General features: G+C 37.4%; 1 long non-coding RNA gene across 1 annotated transcript; it reads right to left on the bottom strand.

Moving 5' to 3' along the window:
- Window positions 1-630: 630 nt before the first annotated feature.
- Window positions 631-6,539, bottom strand: LOC112185436. Its single transcript, XR_005807266.1, has 6 exons — window positions 6,477-6,539; window positions 6,255-6,388; window positions 5,897-6,033; window positions 5,517-5,580; window positions 784-873; window positions 631-663 (listed from the first exon to the last, which is right to left on the bottom strand). It is a non-coding gene; the product is annotated as an uncharacterized LOC112185436 (long non-coding RNA).
- Window positions 6,540-7,398: the final 859 nt, after the last annotated feature.

Below are 7,398 nucleotides of genomic sequence, written 5' to 3' on the forward strand. Positions count from 1 at the left end.
TATGACTTATTCTTTGTTGTCTGAGATTCATAACACACAACGGATATAACTCATTATTTGTTGTCTGAGACTACTAACAGACAACGGATATAACTTAATATTTGTTGTCTGAGGTAAGTAACACACAGCTGAAGTAAAATTATCTCCCTTGTCTGTTGATTACTCAGACAACAGTGATCATTTTATTTCTGTTGTGTGTTATGAATCTCACACAACAGAATTTTGTTTTCTTTTGTTGTTGGTTGTTAGTTCACACAACAACTATATTTGGTTATCCGTTGTGTGAATACTATAATCAATTGGGTACCAACTAGTGACTGTTGTAGGAGAAGCCTCAATTTTGAACTATTTTACATTCATACAACACATTGTTTTGTATTGTGTTGTATGACTAAACCTTGAACAACAAGAAGAATATCAATATAAATGTTTGTCCAGAATAATGCTCAATATATTACCATATAAACAATACTCTAATCCATATATATCATTCAAGTACCATTATTCAAGCATCAATACATTCAAGTAACAAGATAATGCACCAAACAAGAGCATTCTTAGCTAGCTACACATGAATAAAAAAACATTCTTATTCTCGATGGCTCTTAACCTTCAGCTGCCATTCGCTTATACAAAATCTCGAATGTCTCACTCACAATTGGCCTGCAAGATGCAAACTTGTTTAGTGATTTGAAAAAATTTGACAATGTCTGCATTAGGCACAAATGATTTAACAGTTGCAGAAGAAAAGTATATATACAAAGATGCATATACTAATATTACCTTCTTTTTAAGAGAGAGAGCACTTTGCATTCGCACTTTTGGCAAAGTTTGGTCTTGATTGGCCAAGAAGCTATTGATTGGAAAGACCTCCTGTAGAGATTAAAACACATGATATACACCAAAAGCTCTATGATCAAAATGTTGTATCAAAGAACAAGAGCATGTAACCCAAGTTCAAGTGCCTTCTCCCCACTCACTATCAAGAGAAAAGCAGAACCCATTATGCACTATTAAAAATGAGAGACCAATATGAGGAAGAAAATCTTTGGGAAGAAGAATGTACAATCTGTCCTTTCATGCATGCTATATAGGGCTGAGATTTTTGAACCGAAAACCCGAGGAACCGACCCGAAGTGGTCGGTTCAGTGCGGTTCCAGTCGGTTCTTCATTTGAGTCTTTCGGTTCCATATAGAAACCGACCCGAGGAAAAGGGTATCGGTTCGGTCCTGGTGTTTGGTGTCTATCATCCCTTAGAACCGAATATCCATTAATTGACACGTTGCCTAAATAATCAACTATAACCCTAAACACCTAAACAGTTCAGAACAACAGAAGTCATAGAACCCAAACATGCCTCCTCTTCACTTCTTCGCCTCTTCCCCAAAATTCAATTAATCGATTCAAACCATTCCCACTATTGTTGAGATTGCGATTTGCCCATTTCGATTTTGAGTTCGATTTGAATACCCAAACTGCCAAACATTTCTTTTTCATTCCCAACTTCACATTCTCGTTGAGCTCACCATTTCGATTTCGATTTCGATTTGAATACCCAAACATTCCCAAACTCGGTACAAGGATGAAGGGAGTTGAGGATGAAGGGAGCGAGCTTTGATCTGTCCAAGGAGCTGCAGAGTAGGAAGAGGTTGAAGAGCTCGGGTGTTGAGAACTTGAGATCAAGTGAAAGTCGATCACTTGGTGCTCGTAGAAATTGATCTGTAAATCTGCCCTGTTAGCTTTGCAGGTTTGTAATCTTTGATTCTTTGTTATAAACTTCATACATGGATTTTGACATGCAAATTCTATGCAGGCTCATTCTTTTCCATCATGCCCCAAACTTCTGGTGCCGGACAATATGGGTCCAACCAGTCTGGTGCTTCTGAACAATCTGAGCCATCCTCTGCTTGCAATGAAATTGTTATTGCAAGAAACAACCCGGAAACAAGCAAGCCGAGAAGCACTGCTCAAAGCACTGCTCCTATGAAAAGAAAACAAGGAGGGAAAGGCAAGCAGAGGAGTGATGTCTGGGATCATTTCACAAAGGTGGATCATCCATTAATCGACATTATTGATGGAGTTGAGAAGGTGGTTGGCAATACCAAACGAGCTCAATGTAAGTATTTTTCGACGCATTTGGCATGCAATCCTTATGATAATGGAACTTCCTTTCTTAGGAAACACATAGAGATAGTCTGCAAAGGGTACCCGGGTAGAGTTAAGGTTGAATCTGGGCAACAAGTGTTAACCAGTGATGGTAAAAGAGGGCAGGGTAGTTTAGTTTCTGTGAATTGGAGTCAGGATAATTGCATTGAAGCTGCTACTCATATGATTGTTGTCGATGAACTTCCTTTTATTTTCATCGAAAAACCTGGGTTTAATTACTTTTGTAGTGTTGCAGTGCCTCTTTTTAAAGTCCCTTGTAGAGGAGTGATAATGAAAAACTTTCTTCGCATGTATGATGCGAAGAAGGAGGAGTTGAGGAGGGAATTGAAGTCTCATTGTGTTAGTTTGACAACTGACACTTGGACTTCTTGTCAGAATATAAATTACATGGTAGTTACTGCTCATTTTATTGATCGGGGATGGACAATGCATAAGAGAGTGCTTGCATTTGTGTAGTTCCAAATCATCACGTTATAACAATGGAAAACTGTTAGAGTCTTATCTTATTGATTGGTCTATTGAAAAAGTTTTAACTGTTTCTGTTGACAATGCATCTGCAAACAAGCATGCTATTGATTATCTTAGGAGGAAAATGTGTAGTTGGATATATACCAGTTTGTGAAGGTAGGTTTATGCATGTGAGATGTTTAGCTCACATTGTAACCTCATTGTGCGGTCTGGTTTGAAGTTGATGGAGAGGTCAGTGGTAAGCATAAGGAATGCTGTGAGGTATGTTAGGAGCTCAGGTGCTAGGCTAGAGGAATTTAAAAAGGCTGTGGAGAAGGAGAAAGTTGAATGCAATAAGATTTGCATTTTAGATGTTCCAACAAGGTGGAATTCCACATTTCTTATGTTGGACACATCTTTGGAGTTGAAAAGGCTTTGTGAGGTGTCTGATAATGATGAAAGGTATCGTAGCTACTTTGATGAAGAGGAAGAAGTTGTTGAAGATGAGGCAGAGAGTACAAGTAAGAAGAGAGTGTCTACGAAAAGAGTTGGGCCACCAACTAAAACAGATTGGGACAATGCAGCCATTTTTGTGAAGTTCCTGAAGGTTTTTATGATGTGACACTTAATGTAAGTGCTTCACTTACCCCTACTGCACACAAGGCCTTCCATGATGTTGTAACCATTGAAGCTGAGCTTGAAGAACTAGGCTCAATTGGTGTAGGGCCTGATTCAAGTGAATCTGACTTGGTATGTATGACATGGCAGTTCAAATGAAGTCTAAATATGACAAGTATTTTGGTTCCTTGGATGACATGAACCAACTTGTCCTAGTTGCTGTGGTCTTAGATCCTAGGTATAAGTTGAGAAACATTGGTAGAGTGTGTGAGGTGTGGCTGAATTTGCCTAGTGGGGAGATCAAGAAGAAATCGGAGGAAGTGAAGCAGCTTACTATAGAACTTTGTGACTTGTACAGTCAGTCTAATGATGCATCAAGTGGAGGACAGAAGAAGAAAACACCAATTACTAGTGAACTAACAACTAGTAACAGTAGAGGCAGATCGAGGCATTAAGTGGGAAAAGGTTGTTATGCTTGAAGATTGGAATAGGCAGCTTGAACAAAACAATGAAGTTGTTGTGAGACATAAAGTGGATCGTATTTGCTGGACCCTATAGAAAAACCTGAAGTGAAGCAAGGGGAAGAGTGTGATTGGAAGATTTTGGATGGGTGGAAGCTGAATGGAGGTAAATATCCCAACTTGCAAGCATTGGCCAGAGATGTATTAGCAATACAAGTGTCTACAGTTGCAAGTGAGTCGAGTTTCAGCACTGGAAAAAGGGTGATAGATCCATATAGAAGCTCTTTAACTCCTAGGACAGTTGAAAAGTTAATATGTCTACAAAATTGGCTAAAGTCTGATTCAATTATGGGGTTGGAAATGTACCAAGTGTAGAGGAAATGGAAACCTATGAACAACTTGAAGCTGGTATGTGTTTTTGACTTTCTGTGCTTAAAGACTTAAGTTTTATTTTTTTTTCTCTGTTGAAATTCCCTTGAACCATACTGATTTGTTATTTTTCTGCAGAACATGAAAAGGAGGACAGAGACAAGGTTGACAATGTTGGTGGATCTGCAGAAGCACCAAGTGTGAAAACAACCAAAACCAAAAGTAGTGAGGCTTCAGTTTCAGCCCCTGCAACCAAGAAGAAGAAACATAAAAAATGATGTTTCTCACTTTGTCAAGGTATGAAGTTTGCAGATTTTTAATTTTTGAAGGCTTCAATTGTTTCTTACTTTTTTGTTTTCATTTAGTTAATGGTAGTTCGGTGAAAGACTTGGTTTAGAATTGAACAATATGTCATAATCTTAAATTTTGAATAATGCAGAATTGCTTGTATGCCTATTAGCCTTGGTGATTACTCATTTGATTCTTGGATTGGTGTAATGAGGAAGCTAGGAGAAGTCTGCATTGTAGCCATTGCTGATGGAGTTGTGCATATGCTTATTGCTTAAAAATTTTAACCTATTGTGGATTCCTAGTTACTGCTCATTGTGATTCTGTTGGAAACTTGGAATGTTGCAGACTTTCAATTGTTCTACATTATTTGTTTTGTTTCAGACTTCCAGTTTGTACTTTGTACTTTGTATTTGCAAGATGGACATTTTGTAACGTTGTAATGGCATTATGGCATGTATTTATGACTTTGTATGGTCTTGCCAAGTTTCTGCGATGCTTTATTGAAGTGATTATGAAAAATTGCAAATGCATATTGCAATTTTGCAAATTTCTGTAACTTTTGTCAATCAGTCAGTTTTGAAACAGGAACCGAAAAAACCGAGAACCGTTCCGTATGTGATCGGTTCGGTCCCATCTCGGTTCCTAAGATGAAAAATTGCAAACCCGAACCGAAAATATACTAATCGGTTCGGTCTCGTTCCATTAAAAATCTGCCAAAATAGGACCGATGCCAGCCCTAATGCTATATATGGTGATGCATATATACGTCATTGATGCAGCATTTGAAAGAAATGAAGGATCCTATAATTGACCCTCCCATAAAGTCTAAATATATCCAAAGCTAAATAAAGCACCATCTCACGCAATTGCAAATTTACAAGTTGCAACATTTTGCAATCCATGAAATCTTAAATAAAGTAGCATGGTTCTGCAATAACTAATTACCACAGAGTAAGCAAATGCAAAATTTAGGCTATTTTCAAGAACAAAAAATAAAAAGCCTGCATATCAGAATAACAACAAATTAAGGGCGATCTGATTATAACCATATGAAATAGAATATCCAAAACCTATAGGAAGCATTGTGATACTAAACTGTACCAACTCCCCATGTCTGGAAGTATATAATAGGTTTCAAAGGAAGTTTTCCATTTGTTCCATCACCTTCTAGCATTGAATGCCTATCTCAGCTTTAAATTTTGCAGCTTCTTGTTTGTACCGTTTAGACCTGGAAATAGTGCCAGAAATGAGCAATCAATTAAGATATGAGAGTATCAATCCGTCTTGATCTACAATTTTTAATTGTTTGTTTACACTAGCATTGAGAGCATTGAGCCGTTCTGTTTTATATTTGATTCCAGTTTACAATCTATATTAAGCCTAGCACAGTACACACTAGTAATTGTTTGTACAGTTAAAACAGCTCATTAGGATCACAATATCACAAAGTTCCTGGCATGGAAAGTTTTTAGATAGTACACAAACTTTAGAACCATTGAACTTGATATCAATTGTGATAATAAAAGTTAATAAACTCAGCTTACTTCATGGTATGGAAAGGCTTTCGATAGGACTCGGACAGCCTCATCGTCCCATTTTTGGTCCCCAAATTGTGGCGCAATGATTGCTCCATTGGCAACGTAGAAATTCACATAAGAAGCTGCAAGTCTTGTGCCTGTAACTGTAAAAACAATGAACAACAAGATTGAAAAAATGCTCCACACAGTTTGAAATTTAATAATTTTCCAATTTAACAATAAAAGGGGTAACTAGCCATTAGTATCATCATCTCCTGCCAAGCATGTTGGTACATAGTTTAGGTTGAAGTAAAAAATAAGTGACCTAATTCCCAAATGAAAGAAAGTAAACCAATCATTAGATAGTAGCCAAGTATAGTTCTACCATACAATCCACGGGGGAACCAAATAATCTTCGTCACTCCAAGATATGCCTTAAGTTGATCCTTTATTTGCTCCTTCGTCAAATTAGGTTCCTATTTTTATTTAGCAGGCACTCCTCAGTAGTGAGGCAAGTCCCTAAAGCAAGAAAGCAATTTATGATTAACAAAATAAGATGACAACTGTGCTTGCACAGAACGAGCTTTCATAGTGCCTTGATTGTTACCTTCTCCATCTACATGGATGCTTCCACCTTCGAGAATTATGGTATGTGGAAACCTTGGAAGCTCTCAATTGCCAGAATCTGCAGATTACAAGTGTCAGAAAAACCTTTTGGCAATGTCTCAGAACACAAAGCACATATCCTATAAAATAAAATAAAAATATGATCTGTTTAGTTCCTCTTACCTTCATGCCACAAGGAGGTCATGATTCCAGTCTAGATAACAATCATCATCAACGCCTAATGAAATCTTCAGTTTGTCAGTCTGTACTTTATCAACTACTAAAGACATGATAAAGTCAAACACATTTTTATAGAGAAATGTGGATTACCAAACAAATCTAGAAGTTGTAAAGCTGCAACTTCTCTTGCAGGCTTACCCAGATGAGAATTGATGGTGTTGTTGACGCCGCAAATGGGACAGTGTTCTGTTGTTCTCAAAGTAGCAGGCAGCTAGCTAGCTCCCAATATACAACCAACGGCCATTTTAGAGATGGATCGAAAGTTCAATTACCTAGTACTCCCACCACCAAAGCTACATGTCACTCCCCGATCCCAAATTCATGGAGATCATTGAGTCTTTGACAACCATTTACAACTCAAGAGACAGTAAAGAAGGTAAAAGCAGAATAAGCACTTCTTAGTGAAAAAAAAAAACATGGCATTTATATAAACCACTCCAAAGAAACATATTACATATATACAATAGTACATATGTACAAGAGTTGAATTATATAGAAACATAATCAAAACACTTACAGCAAGGGATAATGTCCAGTGGCACCAAAACATCAAAACTAAAGAAGAAAGACAGAACTCTTAACACTCAGGCACTCTTTTCACAACCCTGCTACCCAAGTATCTGCAAAGAATAAAAAAAAAGAAAATAGAGGCATGAGCAACTAAAGCTCAGTGAGTAGCTAAA

This window comes from Rosa chinensis, chromosome 2 (assembly GCF_002994745.2).
Source record: "Rosa chinensis cultivar Old Blush chromosome 2, RchiOBHm-V2, whole genome shotgun sequence".
NCBI lineage: Eukaryota > Viridiplantae > Streptophyta > Magnoliopsida > Rosales > Rosaceae > Rosa > Rosa chinensis.